This window comes from Sorex araneus, chromosome 3, assembly GCF_027595985.1.
Source record: "Sorex araneus isolate mSorAra2 chromosome 3, mSorAra2.pri, whole genome shotgun sequence".
NCBI lineage: Eukaryota > Metazoa > Chordata > Mammalia > Eulipotyphla > Soricidae > Sorex > Sorex araneus.
The window spans coordinates 165103384-165128968 of NC_073304.1; the positions used below are offsets into that span (position 1 = coordinate 165103384).

The 25585-nt window shown below is 40.2% G+C and overlaps 1 pseudogene; it reads left to right on the forward strand.

Moving 5' to 3' along the window:
* The first annotated feature begins 2388 nt into the window (after window positions 1-2388).
* On the forward strand, window positions 2389-2897 carry LOC129403592 (male-enhanced antigen 1-like; annotated as a pseudogene).
* The last annotated feature ends 22688 nt before the right edge of the window (window positions 2898-25585 follow it).

Below are 25585 nucleotides of genomic sequence, written 5' to 3' on the forward strand. Positions count from 1 at the left end.
TCCAATACTGCCAAACAAATAAAAAAAACACAATGAGATCAATGAAACTGTCAAAATTAATTGCTAAAGTTAACTCATACCTGTTAGACTAGCTATTATCAAAAATCAAAAAGTAACACGTGTTAATGAGGAGGAAGAGAACCTTTGTACATTGTTGGTGGGAAACATAAATTGATAGAACCATTATGGAAACAGTATGGATGTTCCTCAAAGAATTTTATTTTTTTTATTTTGTAATATCACTGTCACTGTCATCCCGTTGCTCTTCGATTTGCTTAAGCAGGCACCAGTAATGTCTCCATTGTGAGACTTGTTGTTACTGTTTTTAGCATATCAAATACACCACAGGGAGCTTGCCAGGCTCTGCCAGGCTGGCCAGATACTCTCGGTAGCTTGCCGGGCTCTCCAAGAGGGGTGGAGGAATCGAACCCGGGTCAGGTGCGTGCAAGGCAAATGCCCTACCCGCTGTACTATCACTCCAGCCCATAAAAATTTGTAGTAATTTTATTTATTTTTATTTATTTATTTTTCATTTTTTAATGAATCACCGTGCCTCACAGAATTTTAGAAAGCATTATAGGGTCTAGGCAATTCCTCGTCTAAATAAGAACAAATCCAACAGAAGTGAAACTACTATGCCACAAAATATCTCACTGCCATTTCATGGCAGCAATTTTATAATAGCCAAGACCTGAAAACAACTTGTGTGCATCAATGGATGAATGAATAGAGAAAATGTGGTATAAGGTCATATGTTGCTAAATATGATCCCAATGCAGTATATCATGCAGCGTAGGTGTAGAGTAGGCCAATGCATCTAGGTTTGGGTAATTACACTTTCTGACGTTCACACAATGACTCAATTACCTACTGGCACATTTCTTAGAATGTTTGCCCATCATTAAGTGACGCATGACCATACTTAAATAATAAAATATTCAACCAGAAAATAAAAAGGGAAATCCTTTATTTGTGACAACATCAATTGTCCTTCCATTTGTAACAATATGGATTGAGCAGAGTGAAATAAGTCATAATGAAAGAGACATATTGTATAATGTTATAGGTAAAATTTATGGGAAAAAATGCACAGATACACAGAACACAGAGGCGAGGTAATCAGAGACAAGGGATTTAAGGGGACTAATAAAATGGATGAAGGTAATCAAAAAGTACAAATTTCCAATTATAAGTTTGGGGACATAAAGTGTTCATCCTTTTTTTTTTTAATTTTTTATTGGAGAATCACTGTGATGTACAGTTACAAACTTATGAACTTTTGTGTTTGCATTTTACTCATACAGTGATCGTTTACCCATCCCTCCACCAGTGCCCATTCACCTCCACCAAGGATCCCAGTATCCCTCTCACCACCCCCACCCCATCTCCCACCACCCCACTCTGCCTTTGTGGCAGGGCATTCCCCTTTGTTCTCTCTCCTTTTGTGCGTTGTAGTTTGCAATAGAGGTATTGAGTGGCCATCATGTTCGATCTATCACTGTCACTGTCATCCAGTTGCTCGTCGATTTGCTTGAGTGGGCACCAGTAACGTCTCCATTGTGAGACTTGTTACTGTTTCTGGCATATCAAATATGACACGGGTAGCTTGCCAGGCTCTGTCGTGTGAGCAAGATACTCTCGGTAATTTGCCGGGCTCTCAGAGAGGGAGGAAGGAATAGAAGCCAGGTAGGCCACGTACAAGGCAAACACCCTATCGCTCCACTGGGCTGTTACCAATAATACTGTAGAGTACGCATGGAAGTTGCTCAGAGAGCCAATCTTAAAAGGTCTCATTACAAATTTATAACTGTTTTACTGTCACTGTCATCCCGTTGCTCATCAATTTGTTCAAGAAGGCACCAGTAACGTCTCTCATCGTGAGACTTATTGTTACTGGTTTTTGGCATATCAAATACGCCACAGGTAGCTTGCTAGGCTCTGCCGTGTGGGCGCAATACTCTCAGTAGTTTGCCAGGCTCTCCGAGAGGGGCAGAGGAATCGAACACGGGTCGGCCATGTGAAAGGCAAACGCCCTACCGCTGTTCTATCACTCCAGCCCAACTGTGAGTGGATGTATACTAACTAAACTTATTGTGATGACCATTTCATACTATAGACATGTATTAACTAAACTTATTGTGATGACCATTTCACACTATAGACATATACCAAATCATTACGTTGTGATCTAACACAAAGACAATGTTATGTATTCGAGTACATCTCAATTTTATAAAGTTCATTATGAGTCTGTTTTGAAGCAGCTATTGAAGTAGGACAAAAAAGTGAGGAGAGAATGACCCCAAGTCCGGCTCCCAGAGCACGTCTGACTTTCTGGAAGTTAAGACATGGGGCTTCTGCCACAAGCTCTAAGCAGCCTCTACCCAGATGGCAACGGCAGTTCAAGGGAGAGACACCAGGGGCTCTGAGCATATCTCCCCCAATCAGACTGAGAAACTAGAGCCACAGCAGAGCCCCCATGGAAGGCACTAGAGATTGGAACAGTGAGGAGCCTGAGGAGGAGCGGGAGGAAACCAGCCCAGCCAAGCTGGCTACTCCTTGAGCTCCTGAACCAAGATTGAACAAGAGGAGGTGGAGCTTGGCCCCAGTGGGGGATGGAAAAGATGTAGTTGCTGAAATCCAGGATAGGGCTTCATTTGCATATCCACAGTTAGAAAGTGAGAATGAGGAGGCAGGCACAGAAGCACTGAGCAGCCACAGCTTTATTTTCATGGCCTCAGAGCACATGGAGCTGGTGGAAAGGACGATGGCTGGAGTAAGTTTGCCACCCCCCACCCTGGGTTCCTGCCTGAGCTCGGGAGACCTCAGATGCTTGATGGGAAGATGTGGTCCAGAAGGCCCTCCAAGCCCAGCTGGCCTCCGCTGCCTGGAAGTGAGCAGTCCCCTACCCACCTCGCTCCACATACTCCCAAGAACTGTCTTAGCTCCCTGTATTCCAGGCCAGAACCAGCACTGAACCGAACACATCCCTGGTTATCACGTCTATCTCTTATTCTTCTCGACCCCCTGCCCACACAAAGGCAAAATCAGACTTCTCAGAGACCCACTTTATTCAGTTCTGTGCATACAGGGTTATTGGCCCAAGCCCAACTCACCTCAGCATGGATCAATGTGTGAAGAGTAAAGCACCCCTTATACACGGCAGAAAAAAAAGAAAAGAAAATGACCACATGGGAGGTTGTAGCAATAATAAATACAGAGATTAAGGAGACAGGGAAAACTTTACAAAGTAAAAAGAGAGGACTGGAGCAGTAGCACAGCGGGGATGGCTTTGCCTTGCATGCAGCCGAGCCAGGTTCGATTCCCAGCATCCCATATGGTCACCCGAGCACTGCCAGGAGTAATTCCTGAGTGCAGAGCCAGGAGTAACCCCTGTGCATTGCCAGGTGTGACCCAAAAAAGCAAGCAAGTAAAAGGAGTCAGGAGATACTAAATAAATATAATTAAAAGACTTGACAATTGATTGCACACATTTACATATAACAAGACTGTAATAATCTGGTAATCAGAAAAAAAAAACAGAAAAGAGGGAATGATAGAAAACAGAAAAATAGGATGATAGATAACATCCAATGCTACTTAAGAGTCAAAACCTTCAGAATTAGCTAATCTATTGCTTTGGGGGGACATCCCAAGAAATGTTCAAAGCATCAAAGGGCATCCTTGTCGAAGTAAAAGACCTTTACAAAGAAAACTACAAAACGCTACTCCATGAAATCAAAGAGGACATGAGGAAATGGAAACATATACCCTGCTCGTGGATAGGGAGAATCAATGTTGTCAAAATGGCAATACTCCCTAAAGCATTATACAGATTCAATGCGATCCCTATAAGTATACCCATGACATTCTTCAAAGAAATGGATCAAGCAATCCTAAAATTCACATGGAATAACAAACGTCCAAGGATAGCTAAAACAATTCTTGGGAAAAAGATGATGGGAGGCATCACCCTCCCCAACCTCAATCTTTACTACAAAGCAGTAACAATTAAAACAGCATGGTACTGGAACAAAGGCAGAGCCGTAGACCAATGGAACAGGGTGGAATATCCCTACACACAACCCCAAATGTATGATCATCTAATCTTTGATAAGGGAGCAAGAGATGTGAAGTGGAGCAAGGAAAGCCTCTTTAACAAATGGTGCTGGCACAACTGGACAACCACATGCAAAAAAATGGGTTTAGACCTTGACCTGACACCATGCACAAAAGTCAGATCAAAATGGATTAAAGACCTCAACATTAGACCACAAACCATAAGGTACATTGAAGACAAGGTCGGCGAAACCCTCCACGATATTGAAGATAAAGGTATCTTCAAAGGTGACACGGAACTAAGCAATCTAGTAAAAACAGAGATCAACAAATGGGACTACATTAAACTAAAAAGCTTCTGCACCGCAAGAGATACAGTGACCAGAATCCAAAGACTATCCACAGAATGGGAAAGGATATTTACACAATACCCATCAGATAAGGGGTTGATATCAATGGTATATAAAGCACTGGTTGAACTCTACAAGAAGAAAACATCCAACCCCATCAAAAAATGGGGCGAAGAAATGAACAGAAACTTTACCAAGGAAGAAACACGAATGGCCAAAAGGCACATGAAAAAGTGCTCTGCATCACTAATCATCAGAGAGATGCAGATCAAAACAACCATGAGATACCACCTCACACCACAGAGACTGGCACACATCCAAAAGAACAAAAGCAACCGCTGTTGGAGAGGATGTGGGGAGAAAGGGACCCTTCTACACTGCTGGTGGGAATGCCGGCTAGTTCAGCCCTTTTGGAAAACAGTATGGACGACTCTCAGAAAACTAGAGGTTGAGCTCCCATTTGACCCAGCAATACCACTGCTGGGAATATATCCCAGAGAGGCAAAAAAGTACAATCGAAACAACATCTGCACATGTATGTTCATCGCAGCACTGTTTATAATAGCCAGAATCTGGAAAAAACCCGAATGCCCCAAAACGGATGACTGGTTGAGGAAACTTTGGTACATCTATACAATGGAATACTATGCAGCTGTTAGAAAAAAGGAAGTCAAGAATTTTGTAGTTAAGTGGATGGGCATGAAAAGTTTCATGCTGAGTGAAATGAGTCAGAAAGAGAGAGACAGACATAGAAAGACTGCACTCATCTATGGTATATAGAATATCAGAGTGGGAGACTAATACCCAAGAACCGTAGAAATAAGTACCAGGAGGTTGACCCCATGGCTTCGCGGCTGGCCTCACGTTCCGGGGAAAGGGCAACTCAGAGAAGCGATCACCAACTACATTGTAGTTGAAGGCCATGTGGGGGAAGGGAGTTGCGGGCTGAATGAGGGCTAGAGACTGAGCACAGCGGCCACTCAACACCTTTATTGCAAACCACAACAGCTAATTAGAGAGAGAGAACAGAAGGGAATGCCCTGCCACAGTGGCAGGGTGGGGTGGGGGGGAGATGGGAGTGGGGAGGGTGGGAGGGACGCCGGGTTTACGGGTGGTGGAGAATGGGCACTGGTGAAGGGATGGGTTCCCGAACTTTGTATGAGGGAAGTATAAGCACAAAAGTGTATAAATCTGTAACTGTACCCTCACGGTGATTCTCTAATTAAAAATAAATAAATTATAAAAAAAAAAAAAAACAAAGGGCATCCTTGTCATAGTCAGCCAGTTTGCCACAGTGTTCAATGCTCACACCAAAATGTGCAATACTGTTAAGGCTCAGCAAGGCTGGAAACCACCAAGGTCACCTCAGCAGTATTCAGATACCATGTGGTCCATTCCAGCAATGCCACACCCCAGCAGTACCAGGGATAAAACTCAGGACTTCATGCATGCAAAACACACACTAGAGTTCTATGAATTATTTCCCCAGCTCCTAGCTAATATACACCCATACCTCCATCCATAAGTTATAAGTTCATTTACATCAACAATCAGACAAAATACTAGTTTCATTTATACAACAAAGCACCATGATTTGGTGTCTGTGACTCTGTCTTCAGTTACTCTGATCCACTCAAGACCCTAGGAGGATTAGGTTTTTAGGTGATGCCAACTCTTTTCCATCTCAGAAACTCTACGTTTGCTTTCCGTTCCCTCTTAGAGTCATCTTACACCCCACTTGTGACCAAAATGTCCACTATGACTCCAGCTTCAAGGTCATTTTGTCCACCAGAAATTATGGAATAAAATATTACACCATCTTTAAATCTCTATTTACCTGTCCTAATCATGTTGAGTGGGCTGGAGCAATAGCATAGCGGTAGGGCATTCATTCGCCTTTCATGCGGTCGGCCCGTGTTTGATTCCTCCGCCCCTCTCGGAGAGCCTGGCAAGCTACCGAGAGTATCTCGCCCATATGGCAGAGCCTGGCAAGCTACCCATGGCTTATTGAATATGCCAAAAACAGTAACAATAAGTCTCACAATGAGAGATGTTACTGGTGCCCACTCGAACAAATTGATGAGAAACGGGATGACAGTGACAGTGACAGTGACAATCATGTTGAGTAGCAACACATAAGAAACATGGAATTCTGACCTCACCTTAGTTTACCATAGTTCAATGCCTGGCTCATAAATTGTCCTTTTTTTTTTTTTCTTTTTGGGTCACACCCGGCAATGCACAGGAATTACTCCTGGTTTTGCACACAGGAATTACTCCTGGTTTTGCACACAGGAATTACTCCTGGTGGTGCTCGGGGACTATGGGATGCTGGGAATCTACCCTGGGTTGGCTGCATGCAAGGTAAACACTCTACCGGCTGCACTATCACTCCAGCCCCAAACTGTCTTCTTCATTGGGAAGAAAGTACCTTAAGGTTACACTACTCATCCTATTTATTTTTATCTTCCCAGATGAATAAGAATAATGCTTTACACACAGCAGGAGATCAATAAACACTCGTTAAACACATGTAAGGATAAAATACAACAAGTGTGTTTTTGGTTCTACACCTCAGTTAAAAAAAAAAAAAACAAATAATCATGATACCAAAGCCAAATAAATCCAAAGAACCTCTAGGAAACAAAAACGTGCAAATGTGCCAAGGGATTTTACAGAGTACATCCATATGGGGTTTTGAAAAACAACACAAGTACAGTAGGATTTTATTGTGAATTGGATCTGCCAATATCAAGGCTAAAGGAGCCAATCCCAAAGCCAAACACCAGCATTTGTTTCCCAAACACTGATTAAAACAAATATTTTTCAGTTGCCATAGTTTTTGGATCTGTTTTTGACATTCACACTGAATCTAGCAGAAAAATATGGAAACCCTGGCTTCCTTCATTGCTGTTTGACATTAAGGATACTAACCTCACGCGTGAGACCATGAAACACAAGTTTCCCACCCACAAAAGATAACTTTCCATTGGTTCTAGGCTGCCAATTCCAATACTATCTTTGTGATGGTTTCTTGTTGCCACAAAAAAGCACGTGCTTTCAATAGAACACAGTAGCCAAGTAGCCTTCCCGTTTTGAAATTAGTTAAAATTAGACTAAGCTCTGGGTCTGCATGAAAACATGAACATTTTCTCTTTGATTGTGTGTATCCTTCATATATTATCTAAATTTTATTATAGAAAATTAATAACACGCAATATTTGGGGTCTTGTATATGCAAGGCCTTGGGTTCAATCCCTGGGACTGCATGACAACCCCTACTAGTATAACTGGGAGTGATTCACACAACTTACACCAACAAATACATACAAAATTAGAAAGAACTGTAGAAGTACTAGAAGTCCCTTTCACACAGTTTCAACGATTTTCAGTTTTGAAAGGAGAACTCAAACCCCCAAATGTAGGATAACATTGGTTTGTCCTTCCTCCCTTGCCACAAGGAGTTTAGGTTTAAGTGCTCTGGAGACACTCCCATTCCTTTGGTTATCTGTACACTCTTCTCTTCACCCTCCTTCCCAGCCAGTTAATCACCTTTTCTCTAATCATGATCACAATCACGAAATCCCGTTAATCAGCGATTTCTCGGGCGGGCTCAGTAACATCTCATTTCGTCCTTTCCCTGAGATCTTAGAAGTCTATCTCGACTCGGCCCTCCTAACGATGTTGTACTGGGGGCTCTTCAGGGTCAGGGGAATGAGATCCAGCTTGTTACTGGATTTTGCATATGAATACACCATAGGAAGCTTGCAAGGCTGTCCCATGTGGGCAGGAAACTCTCAGAAAATTGCCAGTTTCTCCCAAGAGGGAGAAGTAGGCTAAAGAAGCACTGAGAGCTAGATTTTAAGTCTCTCTCTGGATGTTAGCCGTTGATGGGATTACACACACCTGGGTTCCTCTGCTAGTACCTTCATGCATGAGGCCTGTGCGAACATGTGGAGAGGGGCCTCCAGCATGGCTGTAGCTAGGTTCCAGTGGTCTTCGGCCGCTGGGAGCTCTGCTCGGGGTGGGGAGGGAAGCTGGAGTCCATCCCCTCCGAGGGGCCCCTGGGAAGACAGCCAGGCGTGCGGGCAAGAGACTCTCTTTCTCTAATCAAATTCTGTTATTTTGTAAGATTAGATCCTTCTAAGGACTCTGAACTTGTACTGTAAGTTAGTGTCTTTTGCATAGTTTACCTTAAAGCAATGTCCTTTCTGTATGGACATAGGAAGACAGTTAATATTATGCTTTGTAACTTGGGAGTTGATTGACTCCAATAATATTTACTCCTGGGCATCTGCTTTCTCAACTCAGTTGCCCTTAGTTCCAGTACTCCAAAAGCAGGGTCCCGATGAGGGACGAAATGGACCCAGGGCAAGCTGTGAGCTACCCTGGCACCGAAATGGGCTAGGCCAAAGCACCACAATACTCAACTATAAGTTGAGGGCATGATCATGGACAATGCTGTCATGATCCAGAGGTAACAACGAGACCAGCATGGGGTTAGGAAGATTAACCTGGCCTGAGGACTGTGGTCTGGAATGTATAGTGAGATATCCTCAGGAAAAACCAAACTTTATATCTCTTACTATGCTTATACAGAATGACATTGCTAGAAATATTAGAAGTAAATTTACTATAACTATTTAAGCAGATTACTAACTCACACCCTGACACACCCTTGTTTGTTCCCCCACCCTTGAGCGGATCTCCTTAGATGAGATTTCCTTAGATGAGATTTTGTTAATCTCCTCAGAAATGATCTTACCCTTCTTTGTTGATTCAACCCACCTTTGTGTCACCACCCTATGTAATTTGCTATATAAATTAAGACTGTGGGGCACTGAGGGGAACAGAGGAAGAAGACAGAGGAGACAGAGGAAAAAGACAGAAGAGACAGAGAAGGAGACACACGAGAGGACAGGACAGAAGCATGGGGGAAGAGACAGAAGCGAGAAGACACAGAAATAAGGAAAGAGACAGAAGCAAGGGAAGAGACAGAAGCGGGGAAGATACAGAAGTAGAGAGAACACAGAGAAGCACGGGAGAAGACAGAAGTAGAGGGAAGAGACAGAAGCAAGAGAGAGAGAGAGAGAGAGAGAGAGAGAGAGAGAGAGAGAGAGAGAGAGAGAGAGAAGCAGAACGGGAACGGAGATTGGAATAAACTGCAACTGAGACCAACCAGCCTGGCTCCATTCCTTCCTTGACCTGCCTCATCATCGCCATCAATCTCCCTGGGGTGGGGGAAGCGGCTGGAGACTACCGAAGGAACAAAGGAACGCAGGCGGTGGGAGAAATAGAGCGCCGCTGCCCTGTGCCCGGTGTGGTGCCCCTTCCCTTTTTGTGTGTTCACACACCCAAAAAAATCTATTGGAATTTTTACTTTTACTCTTTTGCAAGGAAGGCCAAACTTCAGACCCAAGACGTGGTCATTTAGAGGAGGGAGAATGGGATGCTGCCAAGATTACAGTCAGTGAGCTCCTCATTTGGTTTTCTGTATAGCAAGCACTGTGATACAAAACAGATATTAATATTGTAAATATCAGGAATAAATTTGTTTGCTTTAGGTTGTTAGCATCTTGCAAGAATGGCTCAGGCTTCTAGGAAAGGTTAATATTTCTACTTTTTAGTTCATTTCATAAAACCATATGTTTTGGAGGGTACTGTTTTATGACTGTGGAACATAATTAGTTAAGTCATAAGGCAGAAGGGTTGGTATTATTCCTGCTTTCATTCCTCCTCTGCCCAGGAATATAGATTTCAATCCTTCAAGTACAGACTTGACCATGTAGATAAGTGCAATTTTCTGATTATATCATCAGTGTGCTGGGATTTTCTTTTTTTCCTTTTTGGGTCACACCCAGCGATTCACAGGGGTTACTCCGGACTTTGCAGTCAGAAATTACTCCTAGCGGTGCTCAGGGGAAAAATATAGGATGCTGGTTATCAAACCCAGGTCAGCCAAGTGCAAGCAAATGCCCTACCCACTGTACTAACACTCCAGCCCCGTGGTGGCATTTTTTTAACTGGCCAGTTTTATTTGTATAGGTGTCACAAATGAGTACTGATTAATACTTGAAGATTTCCTTTTGTATGGATTTTAAAACTAAAGTCTTACATTACTGTTGCTTGAATAACTATCTTGAAACATCAAAATTCCCTGCTCAGATTTTGATCACTTCAGTGTTACAGAGATAACTGAATTACCACTGTCAATTTATCCTTTCTTCAGACAAAGGCATCTAGTTTGCTTCTACCAAGATTTTGCTGCAATAGCTATATGACTGGAGTGTCTTTTTCTCTGAGATCCCATTCATGTTAATGCTCCTAGTATACCAGGAAGTAGATTTTTCTACTGACTCTAAAGCTGAGAGCTCACTACTCTTAGTACTACAAGTTCTGGAAGGGCTTTGCAGTCATTATTTCTACATATGAAGTGCAATCCTTGTTTTCTTTATATTTTTGTGAGAAAAGGGTCTCCCACGCAGTGCTGGGGGTTGGGGGAAGTGGCAGGACCACTACCAGTGATAATTGGCCAACTAAGCTTCAACATTCAATGCAAGGATGCAGAGTTGCTTGAACCTTGCAGTGCTGGAGACCACAAGGCCATGTGTGGCAGGGATCAAACAGGTACAAAGATAAAGCATGTGTTCTGACCACTGAGCTTCTCCCACGATCTACTCCTCATATCTAAATAGCGAATTTATCACTCCTAATTAAATAAGATTATTTTTGAAGTGTAACATCTCTCACATGCTCTCATTACAAATGTCTATATCCAATCATATGCCCACCTGAAAGATAAGCTTTAGTTTGCATTGAACCTCTGTAAATAACAAGGCCATGAAAAAGTAAAGAGAAACAAGAAATGGCTTTGTTTAAAAATAATTATTATTATTCTTATGTAGTTTTACAGACAGAACCAACCACTATGTGTCACTATTTTCCTCAGAATCATTTTTCTTAGGCTTCCCTCTTGATTTACTAGCTTATAATTCATTTTCAGGATATTTTATAGATTTGCCCCTAAATTCTGAAAAATAAGCCATAAAAAGACTCTATCTTGAGTTCATTTCACTTTGTAGAATTTGTAAAATGAAAAAATAGTAATAAAAAATGTTTCCTTTCTTCAAAGGAACATTCTTATTTTTCCAGAATATAGAATATTAACCACCAGTAAATTTTTCATCTTAATTTCCACTGGTCTTCCATAACTTTAAGTTTTCTAATCTTAGCATAAATGATCATCTATATTGTAAAATCATTCTTTTTTATTTTATTTTTTTTTCTTTTTGGGTCACACCTGGCAATGCACAGGGGTTACTCCTGGCTCTGCACTCAGGAATCACCCCTGGTGGTTCTCAGGGGACCACATGGGATGCTAGGAATCAAACCCGGGTCGCCCGCTTGCAAGGCAAACGCCCTACCCGCTGTGCTATTGCTCCAGCCCCAAAATCATTCTTTTTTAGACGTAAAAATAAGTTACTCCTGTCTCTGCACTCAGGAATTATTTCTGGCCGGTGTTTGTGGGACCATATGGGATGACAAGGATTAAACTCAGGTGAGTCAAATGCAATGCAAGGCAAGTGGCCTATTCTCTGCACTATTGCTCCAGCTCCTAATCCTTGTATTTTAAGAAACTTAAAAACTAACTTCTTAAAAATATCATTAAATTGACACATTAAGGGATTACCAAAGTAAAGGAGCACTTTAGAAAGTGTTTAAATAATCTAGAACATTAGAATTAGAAGAACCTTAGGAACCATCCAGTGACCCAAATATCCATTTACAAATAAGGGTAAAAGAGGACATATCAAAGTTCGGTGAGTTTGCTCCAAGTTTCATGACTACTTAGTGCCCTGGACAAAACCAGACCCAGACCACCTAATTTCTGTTTTTTTTTTTTTCTAACACTTCTTCATGAATTACCATTCTGGGTCACAAGTGAGAAAGTGAGAAAACAAACAGAGGAACAGAAAGGAGAATGGAACTCATTTGGGATTGTAGTGCCTCAGTAAAAGTGACAACTTAGGGCAAAATCCACATGACAGAAATGCTGTTTACCTACCTTCAGTAGAAGATACCTGTGTAGCTCACTTTCCAAAGCACTATTAGATTTTCTTGTGATTTCTACATTTTTTCGTACCCTTTAGCCAATGGCCCAGCAGTTACACATGAGCAAATAAACTAGCCAAGGTAGGGTCATCACAGCAAAGGAAGAATTCCACTAACAGTCTCCTCAAGAGCAGAATTTATGACTTAGCCTCATTAGTGCCACACACACAAAATAATCAAACTCACAGCATGGTATAATGCCTCAGTTCCCTTCTAATGAAGGTTTTTTTTTAAAGGATTCTTTCTTTCCTCCCCAAAGTATACTAATTTTGTCTATAGTCATTGCTTATTATCTCTTCCAGTTGGTCTTAAACTTTTCCACAGAAGAAATGAGAGAGAAGAAAGAGCTCAAGAGCTGAGGAAATAGCTCAAAGGACTACAGTACATGCAAAGCATGCAGGAGACCCAGTTTAAACAGCACTTCATGATCCCCTGAGCACCACCAGGTATACCCCTCCCAAAAGAAATAGTTCAAGCTGCGAGCGCTCGCGCACATACACACGTAAGCCTACATGCCCAAGAGCATGTACATATATACCAGTACACATACCCCAAATCATCCAAATGTATAAAGAGCACTGGAATAGTGACCAAATATAAGCTTGAAGATATGCAAAATTTCTAAAACACATAGGTGTTTATGTTAAATATTTGTTTCAATTTCAGACATACTGTTTTTTATAAAAACTTAAGAGGGAACAAATTTCTATTAACAGAAGTAGAATGTTTGACAAAGACTTTACAAAACCCATCCCACCCTCTATCAGCACATCTCTTTTATTTCCATCTGAGAAATCTTTAAAAACTAAGGATATAATCAATATAAAGCTAATTATATAATTTTTATTGCTCTAGGTTAGAGTCATACTGTTAAAGGTGGTTTGATATTTTAATTGAATCCTGTCTACCCATTCAACCAATATTTATTGATAAGTTATTTTTCTTGTTTCTATTTTAACAGTCACTACTTAAGCTGTAATTATTAAGATTTTCATAAAATTTTCATTTTATCAACAGTAATATTACATTAAAATGTATGTGTACATATGTTGTTGTTTCATCATATTTTCATCTAAATATACACTATATATATATCAAGTTAAGAAATATATTTCAAAAGTGTCTTCTAAAACATTCAAAAGCACCTATTAAAATTAGTAAAAAGGTAAGGACTGGAGCAATATAGAAAAGTAGATAGGGTGCTTGCCTTGTGCACAGGTAGGGCACTTGCTTTGCACACGGCTAACCTGGGTTTGATCCCTGACATTCCATATGGTCTCCTGAGCACACCAGTAATGATCCTTGAACACAGAGCCAGGAGTAAGCCCTGAGCTTTGCTAGGTATGGCCCAAAAAACAGACAATAAAAATTAAATTAGTAAAAAAGAGTAAATTAGATATAACAAATATTAACACTCTAAATTAAACTTAGACAATCTGAAACTTTAATCTTTAAAATGTAAGTAAATATTACTTGCTTATAAAAATAGTGATTCTTTATTCAGGAGTTATTATTCTCTTCCTGTAAGAAAGAATGTAACAAATTGGTATGATACTTTATAGAAGTTTTAATTAAGAACTTGATAATTTAATATGGATATTAATTAGTGCAAAATATGCCTCAGTCACCAATGTGCATGTTGTACACCATTCTGATCTGTGAACACAAGAGGGCAAAAAAGTACAAACAGCACACAGAGAACAGTAATTGGATATGGAAAAAAAACTCTTCATTCTTGTTTAAATAAGAGATCTGAAGAATTGATTTATTTGTCTTTCTCTTATCTCAGCACTTTTGATCACTTTCATCACCCTAATGACTTACACACTTCAAAGCAGCCTGAGGCTGCATATCTGGGAACAGTACCACCCACAAATCTTTAAAACATTTGCGGTGAAGTCCTTCTGTTTTGTGACCTTAAGGCCAGAGGTGTAAAAAGAAATGTTTTTCTGGGGTTGAAACCATGTTAGTTATGAAAGTGGATCATTCATAAAGTAGCAAGAAACGTGAAGTGGAACAAGGAAAGCCTCTTCAACAAGTGGTGCTGGGAAAACTGGACAGCTACCTGCAAGACAATAAACTCTGACCTCTGTCTAACGCCAGGCACAAAAGTCAGACCAAAGTTGATTAAAGACCTCAATATCAGATCTGAATCCATAAGAACATGGAGGAAAAACTGGCAGAACCCTCCAGGACATTGAAGTTAAAAGCATCTTTAAGGATGAAACACCGCAGACCAAGCAAATGGAAACAAACATAAACAAATGGGACTACATTAAACTAAGAAGCTTCTGAACCTCAAAAAAACAGTGACCAAAATACAGAGAGAGTGCACGGAATGGGAAAGAATATTTACCCAATACACATCTGATAAGGAGTTAATATCCAGGATATACAAGACACTAGTAGAACTGCACAAGAAAAAAAAAACCCAACCTCATCAAAAAATGGGGAGAAATGAACAGAAGCTTCCTCAAAAAAGAAATACAAATGACCAAAAGGCACATGAAAAAATGCTATACATCGCTAATCATCAGGGAGATGCAAATCAAAACAACAATGAGATATCATCTCACACCACAGACTGGCACACATCAAAAAGAACAAGAACAACCAGTGCTGGCATGAATGTGGGGAGAAAGGGACTTTTTTTCATTGTTGGTGGGAATGTCAACTGCTCAAGACTTTTTAGAAAACAATATGGGCATTCCTTCAAAAACTAGAAATTGAGTTTCCATATGACCCTGCAATACCACTTCTGAGAATATATTCCTAGGCTGCAAAAAAGCACAGTAGAAATGACATCTGCACCTGTATATTCATTGCAGCACTGCTCACAACAGCCAGAATCTGGAAACAGCCAGAGTGCCCAAGAACAGACAACTGGTTAAAAGAAACTTTGATACATCTACACAATGGAGCTATTAGGAAAGATGAAGTCATGAAATTTGCTTATAAGTGAATGGTCACGGAGAGTATCATGCTAAGTGAAATGAGTCAGAAAGAGAAGGACAGACATAACATAGAAGGACTGCACTCATTTGTGGAATATAAAGTAACATAATATGAGACGGATACCCAAAGACAGTAGACACAAGGACCAGGAATATTGCTGCATAGTTGGAAGCCTGCCTCATGAACTGGGGAAGAAGGCAGCTGGAATAGAGAAGGAATCACTAAGTCAATGATGGTTGGAGGGATCATTCAGGATGGGAGATGTGCGCTGAAAGTAGATAAAGGACTAAATGTGATAGCCTCTCAGTATCTATATTGTAAACCATAATGCCCAAAGTTAGAGAAAGAGTATGGAGGAAATTTTCTGCCATAGAGGCAGGGGGAGGATTTGGATGGGGGGATACTGAGGACATTGGTGGTAAAAAATGTGCACTGGTGGAGGGATGGGTATTTGATCATTGTGTGACTGAAACTCAAACATAAAAGTTTTGTAACTGTATCTTATGGTGATTCAATTAAAAAAATTTAGAAAATAAAAAAATAAAGTGGATTATTTAGGCTTACGACCACGCTGTGTTAGTACTCAGCAGAGAGAAGGCTCCATGTGCTCTTTTAACAATTAATGTGGGTGCAGGCATAAATGTCGGGATGTTCCAGGAAGTCTTGATTTGTTCCAGTTTGAAGAGACCCAGTCTTTAGTATGTGACTGATACAGAACGGACCAGACAGAGTGAGTGGGACACACAGCTCTCTACTATGTTCAGGGGAGAACAGAGTGAAAGAGGGTCTAGGAATACAAAGTTTACAAAGTGCATTTCATCTATTACCTACCTATCTAGAGAAGTGCATTTACAAAGCAGATATGATTATTACTTTACCAATAAGGAAACTGAAACACCAAGTAAATTGAAGTAACTCTCCAATGTTTACTTAGATACAACTTGGGAGAACTAAGACCAAAACTTAGTGTTCTCACTCCCTGCCCCCAGAACCTTGTTCTCTCCTATCTCACTTCTCGATTCAGAATTCTGTAGATATCTGTCAGGGTTTTGTGGTCAAGAATTATGTGAGTTGAAAAGAATAAAATAACCACATTGTTTAGCCTTCTTCAATGTTTAAGCATTTGGAGGTTCAAGGGTGGAGGAAAGGGGAAGTTGTTTTAATAAATGTTTTTTGAACTTGATCATTGAACTTCAACATCTTGGAACCAACATATCCTTAACTCTGTCTGGTCAAATAGTGATTATGGGCACAACAATACAATTACCGTATTTAGTCTTCTGAGGAGTGGTCAGCATCTTCTTTCATCCTTTTGATTTGGATTTCCCTGGGCTACTGCACAGGGATGTTTTCTGTTCTTATGTGGCAATTTGAGAGGGGTAGCTAAGTAGCATAATTGTTACTTAGTAAGCCCTATGCACAATTTGGGAGTTGGGGGCTAAAGCTGACAGAAAATTAAATTTGATTTCTGCCCTCAGAGGTCCTTATTTTACTCTGATGAATGGATTTGACATGTAAACACAGGAAGGAGAAAAAAACACCAACTTCAGGGGAAATGAGGAATAAAACTGTGAGAGTACCTAATAAAAGTAATTCAGTGATGAGCTGAACAAAATGAGTAACTTCTTAGCTCTAAAGCAAAGGCTGTAAATGCTGTCTCTCAAGCTGATCACTAATATTCTTCCCCCATTTTTTGTACAAGTCATTATATGGCACTTTACCATTAACCATGGATTTTAGTGACACTGTCCTCTTCACAAAATATATGTATATACTCCTTTCCCTTTCTCAGTGACAACTCCAGAAAAGATGAGGATACTAGAAATGAGCATCAAATTATGGTTACTCATAGGGATGAATGAATGCCTATGGAGAAAGATACATATGTCAAAATAGGGCTGACCAGTATAAAAGCATGAGCTTCACTTTTTGTGTCCTAAAGAAAGAAGGGTTGGGTCAGGAGGATAGTATTGTGGGTAGGACACTTATCTTGCACATAGTCAACCTGCGTTTAAGCCCTGTCACCCCATGTAGTCCCCCAAGCCTGCCAGATGTGATCCCTGAGTGTAGAGCCAGAATAAACCCTGAGCACTGCTGGCTGTGCCCACTCCCCCCCCCCAAAAAAGGGGGGGATTAAAAAAAGCAAAAAGAAATAAAGAGGGATGGGTTCCTGGAGAAGACTCAAACAATTGTATAGCATCTGCCTAACATATACGAAGCCCTGCATTCAATGGCTGGCCCTGGTGGCACCCGAACTGCCTTACAGAAAATCAACATGTGACCCCCAAGCCCCAAGCTCTTCTGGGGATGGGAACAAGAAGAACTAAGAAGGAGGAGGAGGAGGAGGAGGAGGAGGAGGAGGAGGAGGAGGAGGACTTGGATGAAGTCACAAAGAAGAATCATTGTAACTTAGGTGTAGAACAAATGTACAACTGCTAAAAAAGACTTGTTAACATTCTTTTTATATCTTTACATTCTTGCATGGGCATACGACAAAGGCATGTTATGCAGACAAAAAGGAATGAATCATTCTTGATCCAACACTGCAATATATTTTTTACTTGTGCATTCTAAATTGTATAACTCAATGAGTTGGACTTTTTGGATTCTATTATTTCTAAAAACTACTATTAATATTTCTAAAAAATATTACTTTTCCCAGGAGTCATTTTCTATAAATTAATAATGTTGTCAGGAAATAATGATAATTGTGTTTCTTCCTTTCCAGTCTGTATTCCTCTTGCAGTTTTTTCTTCCCTTACTGCACCAGTTAAAGCAATTAATACAATCTCAAATAGAAGTGATGCTACTGGACAACACTGTCTCATTCTTGATTTAAAATATAATGCTACTATTAACTTCACACTAACCACATTGTTTGTACTACATAATTATCCTACAACAGGATAAGTAAATTGTTAATTTGCTAATAATTTTTTATGAATAGCACTGTCATCCCATTGTTCATGGATTTGCTCAAGTGGGCACCAGTAATGTCTCCATTGTGAGACTTGCTGTTACTGTTTTTGGCATATCAAATCACCACGGGTAGCATGCCAGACTCTGCTGTGTGGAAGGGATACTCTCGGTAGTTTGCCAGGTTCTCTGAGAGGGACGGAGGAGTCAAACTCAGGTTGGTCACATGCAAGGCAAACGCCCTACCCGCTGTGCTATTGCAGGACTTAACTAAAATCACGAATCTTTAATAAAATTAAAAATAAATAATTGAAAAGGTATTAACTCTGGAACAGTGTGGGATGGGGTGGAGCAGGAATTGCTGGGTAGCGCCTGCCCCCAGGCCTTCCTGGCTGTCCAGTGGGAAGGCGGTTAAGGTCAGGTGCCCAGGAGCTGCATCCAGGGCACACCAAGAAAGTGGCTGACCCCTGCCACCTTCCTGTTCTTTCCCATTGTGAGGTGAGTATGTGGGGATGGGGGTTGGGGGCTGAGGGGAGCATTGGGAGGTGCTTGGGTTCGCAGTGATGCTTCCCATTTGATGCTGGTGCTGGGCACCAAATCAGGGTTAGCCTCTGGCACTCACACCCACACCCACCCACCCTCCCACACACACAGACAAACACAGACAGACACACACACACACACACACACACACACACACTTTTATCATTATTATTTATCACTGAGAATTACAAAGTTACAAAGGTACTTATGATTGAGTTTCAGGGATATATGGTTCCAAGACCAGTCCCTTCACCAGTATCCACTACCCTTCACCAATATCCCCAGTTTCCCTCCTGTCCCCCAGCCTGCCTCTGTGACAGGCACATTCCCCTCCCCCATTGGCCTAGTGCTCCCTAGGCTAAATTTCTGTAAAATCTCTTTTTCAATGTCTTCTGGAATAATTCCAAATTAATTTTGACATTTAATTTATAACTGCTGTGAATTATATTACATATATTAATTATGTAAATATAATTAAATTCCTGGGAAACCCCTGCCTGGTATACTTCACTTTATAAAATTTACAAAGTTTTTGTATACTTTATAAAACTTAGTTTGCTAATATTGTTTAGAGTTTCTACATTTATATATATATATTTTTTTCTTTTTGGGTTACACCCGGCAATGCAGGAGGGATTACTCCTGGCTCTGCACTCAGGAATAACTCCTGGCGGTGCTCAGGGGACCATATGAGATGCTGGGAATCGAACCCAGGTCGGCCTCGTGCAAGGCAAACGCCCTACCCGCTGTGCTATCGCTTGAGCCCCTCTACACTTATATTTTTTTAAAGAAATAATCTATAGTTTTCTTTTCTCATACTAACATTATCTTGTTTGAGGATTGATAGTATATAGCTTCATAAGTTAGTGGGAACTAATCCCTCTTTTTCTATTTTTCTGCTACAGTTTGTAATAAATTTAATATTGCATGTTTCTTGAAAGTTAAATAGAACTTCCCTGTAAAACTACATGGCTTGATATTTTGTTTTAAGAACATTCCTTTTTATTATCATTAAGCCACTGTGATTTACAAAGTTATTCATAGTAGCGTTTCAGAAATACATTTTCCAACACCATTTCCACCATCATTGTCAATTTCTCCCAATCAATGTCCCCACATACCCTTCTACCCACTACCCTGACTGCCTCCTAAGCAGGCACATTTTTTAAGTTTAGTTACTGTCGTTTGGGTCTCATATTCAGTATTCTTGGCTCTGTGGTTTAGATATATATCTATACCATACCTCTGTACCAAGCAGGTGCCTAAAGATCTTGACCCCCCTTCCCCTGATACCTCCCATTTGCATCTTCTTGCTTTCCCCTTGATTTCTTTCCTTCCCTGTTCTTTGCATTCTCATTTCTACAATCCAGGATCAAGGGTAATCTAGATATCTCCCTTTGATACCTTGTATTCCCTTGATGTGTTACTCTGAATACCATAGGTGAGAACATCCAGCATTTGTTCTTCTAACCTACTTCATTTAACATGATATCCTCCAGTTCCATCCAAGTTGCAGAAAATTGCAAGATTTCATCCTTCCTTGAAGCTTCATAGTGTGCCATTTATATATATATATGTATAAATATACATACATAACATAGTTTCATATCCTCTCATCTGTCATTAGACCCATGGGTTGATCTAATATCATAGTTATTTTACTAAGTGCTGTAGTGAATAATGGTGTGCACATATTCTCTAGAATAGATCTTTGTGTCCTGGGGGTAGATACCAAGAAGTGAAATCTCTTGGTCATATGGCAGCTCTAGTCTTGCTTTTCTGAGAAATCTCTATACTGTTTTCTATAGGAGTTGAACCAGACAATAGACCACCAGCAGTAAATGAGTGTTCCTTTTTCACCACATCCCAGTTAACATAAATTGTTCCATTTTTTGGATATGTGCCATTCTCACTGGTAAAAATATTATCTTGTTATTGTATAGATTTGGATTTCCCTAATGTGATGATGAGACCTTTAAATTTGCCTATTGGGCACTGTCAGGTAAGTGTCGGCTCGTTTCCTTTCCCCATTTTTTGATAAGGTTTTGATTTTTTTGTTATTGAATTTTGTGTTGAGAGTGTTATGTATCTCTTGGATATTAATCCTTTATCTGATGTGCTGAGTTCAAGTGTTTTATCCCATTCAGTTGGGTGTCTTTTAGTTTTAGCTCATGTTTCTTTTGCTATGCAGAAGCTTTTTTATTTGATGTAGTTCCATTTATTTTTGTTTCTGTTAACTTTGCCAAAAGAATCATATCATTGAAAACACCTCTGAGGTCCAAATCTTGGACTGCTGTGCTGATATTTTCCTTAATGCATTTTATGGGTTCCAGTTTGATCTCAATGTCTATGATTCATTTTAACTTGATTTATGTGTAAGGTGTGAGAGACAGATGTAGCTTTATTTTTTACATGTAATTATGCAGTTTCCTCAGGACCATTAACTGAAGAGGCTCTCCTGATTCTACTTCATGTACTAAACACCTTTGCTGAAAATTAGTTGACCAGAGATCTTCAGATTTTTCTTTTGTAGTTGATTCTAACACACTGATTAGAATCTAACCTACAGAGAGTTTATTTTTATTCCAGTACCATGCTATTTATTTGAACTGGAGTGATAGCACAGCAGGTAAGGCATTTGCCTTGCATGCAGCCAACCCGGGTTCAATTCCTCTGTCCCTCTCGAAGAGCTTGGCAAGCTACCGAGAGTATCCCGCCCGAACAGCAGAGCCTGGCAAGCTACCTGTGGCATATTCAATATGCCAAAAACAGTAACAACAAGTCTCACAATTACGTTACTGGTGTCCACTCGAGCAAATCAATGAACTACAGGATGACAGTGCTACAGTGCTACCATGCTATTTTAATAATGCTCAGGGATTATTCCTGGCACTGTGCTCAGGAATCACTCCATGTGGAATGCTAGAAATTGAACTTGGGTTGGTTGTGTGCAAAGTAAACACCAAACTTGCTGTACCAGGCCTGCTGTCTCAGGCCCTAAACAATATCGTATTTCTCAGGATGGCTTTGGGTATTTGGAGTGTTTTAAGATTACATACAAGCTTTATTATGGTCTATTCTAAGTTCTTAAAAATGTCCTGGAGGATGGAAACTGCATTGAATTTATGTCATAATTTAGATTGAACGTTTATTTTGACAACATTGATTCTTCCAATCCAACAATATGTAATATTTTCCCATTTCCTAGCAATGATCTTGAAATCAGCCACTCAGCAGTAATTCTCAGTAACTTGGAAAAAGTATACATTTTACATACCATTTTTTATTTGAACAAATTATAAGACAACTATCAAAAGGGTCTTAGTTGCACTTCAACAGCCCAAATTCAAAATTTCCATTTCAATGCTATTACCCAAGCCTCCCTCCTGCCAGAGGTCTTGTCTCTGTTCCTTTTCTTCTTTGTATCCATTAATTGATGATTATCTGATTCTAATGGAGATATAAATTAACTCAGTCATGAAACTAGTGGGAAAAAAATTAGAATTAACAGAGAATCAGAAGGTCCAGATACAACTCTCAAGATTTTGGTGTGTGGTTCCAAGGATTGAAACCAGAGCCTCATACATGTAAGGCAAGCACTATACTAGTGAGCTACATCCCTACCTCTAGAAAGCATTGTAATAGTAGTTTATTAAAAGCCTATCACATTTTCTTTGTTTAATACAAAGGAATAAGGCTTAATCAGAAGGAAAATAGCCAGATGCTGGAGAAGAGATTTCAAACAAAATCTTTCAGCTTTCAACTTCTATGCAAAATCACACATATATATTTTAATTTCTATTAATGCTCGTTATAATTAATTTGTTTGTTTGTTTTTGAGTCACTCCTGGCTCTGCTCTGGGTCTACTCTCAGCTTGGTATTTAAGTGATCTTTTGGTTCTGGGGATCAAACCCAGGGCTACTGAAAACAAACCATATACCAATCCTTTAAGCCATCTCCTTAGGCCCTAATGCTTATACATTATAAGGTCAACTTCTCCCATTTTAAATCCAATTGATCAAAATGTTCTCCAAGATTTAGTACATATAGGATCATAGGTAACATGGTCCTGAATTTTTAGCCCACAAAATAATACTATTATTATATAGTATAATAGCATACTATAGTATAATTATATAGTATTATACTATCACTATATATCTTATTTAGGGAACTTCTTAATACTCACTAACTCTTTCCCATTGCCATGTTATAGGAATCAGAATCCCATCATAACTGTGCAATCTCACTTCGTTCAGTGCTTTTTTTTCTCTTTTACTATGCTTATACTTAACTAATGAAATATGTGGGGAAGTTGGGAAATGACATACTATGCCAAGAAGCAGAAAATATAGTACATTTATTTATTTCAGATGAATAAATATATATTGAAAACAAATTTGTTCAGGCATTGTGCTGATTAACTAAAAACAGTGGGGAAATTAGCAGGCCCTTTTTTCTACCCCAATAACCCATTCTTGAGGATATTCCCTCGGTCTTATCATATCCTTAATCAATATCTAATTCAAATATATATAGGCACAGGCAGGACTGCTCAAGAGCTTTCATACCCTTTATTTTTGAGGAAAGGGGTTGTGGGATAGGATAGTAACAAGCAGTACCCAGGAATCCCAGAAGTCATTCCTTGAGATTCTCAGCCTAGGTAGTGACCAGGCTCACGCTTGACAGTTTGAGACCATGAGGTACAGGGATTGAACTTGGGGCCACGTGAATTTCAGGGAAATGCTTCAGCCTTTTGAGCCATCTCTCCGCCCCTATGCCTTTGTTTTCTTTTCATTTATGCTCCAGACTCTTGAATCTCTATTTTCCTCTTGGTCTCCAGTCCCTTGTTTTCTTTACTTTTTCCCCCCTCTATCCAAGCGACATGGTACTTAATTACTAGATGCCTGGAATCCAGTAATTTTCTTGCTCAGACCTCAACAACCTTGCCCCTTTGATTTTCTGTGGAACCCCATCCAGCACACTCCAGTTTTATATCCAAGTGACTGAAGCATTCTTACAAAAAGAAAAAAGTTCCATGCCTGGGGCCAGAGACAGTACAGCAAGGAGGGAGCATGCCACATGGAATTATCGGGGTTTGATACCTGGCATCCCATATGATCCCCTGAGCAGTTTCAGGAGTGACCCTTGAGTGACCTCAGAGCCAAGGAAGCCTTGAACATCCTTAGGTGTGGTTTACCCTCCCTCCAGTCCAAAAAAGTTCCATGTACATGCAGACAGGTACTTCTACCAATCCATGTTTTCCCTATCTCAAACTAGATCTCCATATACCACGTGTCTGTGTGCCCTAATGTTTTCTATTTTCCTCTACCACTTTCAATCCTCTATTACTAACCTAAACCCCCCTAACCATCCACTATCACACTTTGCAAATAATATGCTTTTTACTTTACAAAAGAAAGTGATGCCATGGGTAAACTATACAGCAAACTATCCACTTACCCACAGCCACTGCTTCCCTTGATTTCCTCCCCACACACACTGAAGTAAAATAGGCATCTCACCTTCAGCCTAAAGAGACTCTTATTCTTTGAATTTCATTGCACTCAACAGATGATTTCTAATCACCTTTACCCCAACCTTTTCCCTCTTATGACATTTTCCAAAAATGTTCAACTTGCTGCCAAGTCAAGAACAAAACATATGACCCCTCTCAGGATACCCATGGCACCTTTCTATGAAATAGACCAAACATCCTGAAATTCATATGGAACAACAACTCCCTCCCCCAAACAGCCAAAGTAATCCCTGGGAAAAAGAAGATGAGAGTTATCACTTGGCCCCCACCCCCGACTTCAAACTTCACTATAAAGCAGTAAATTAAAACAGCATGATACTAAAATACAGACAGATTCACAGGACAACTGAATAGAATTGAAAATTCAGAGCTAGATCCTCAGACATATGGTCACTTAATCTTCAATAAAGGAGCAGAAAATATTTAGTGGAGCAAGGAAAGCCTTTTCAGTAAGTGGTACTGAGAAAAATGGCTGGCCACAGGCAGGGGAAAAAAAAAAACCCTCAGACCTGTTTCTAACTCCTTGCACAAAAGACAAACAGGGGATTAAAGACCTCAAAATCAGACCTGAATCCATATGATACAGAGGGAAAAAAAAAATAGGTAGAATTCTCCATGACAATGAAGCCAAAGGCTTCAATGCTTGCTATTTTAAAAGACCAATAGGTTAGTGCCATAGAGATAGCACAGGGGTCAAGGACACATGCTTTCATGGGTGCTCTCATTCAATCTCCTAGTGGTCCACCAACCACTACGAATGGGTGACACTTGTGGTCTCCTGCTAGGGTGGCACAACACCATTACCCACACAGCACAGCATCGCCCTGGCTATGAACCATTTAGTCAGAGTGGCTAAGTTTTGCCAGAAGTGGCATTGGGGCCTCTGATCATTGCTTACCAGGCCTTAAAAAATTTAATCATAAATAAATGCACAAATAAATAAAGAACGAAGGGTTTTAAAAAGCCTCAACTTTAACTGTAGGCTATGTATACTCAGGAGAAAACTGGTCCCATCTTTGTCTTAAGGGCATTAGGTGGGCCCCCAACCTGTGCTAAGGGTGACAAGGGGCTACTCCCAGAAATATTCAGTGATGCAGTACTCCTCCAGTC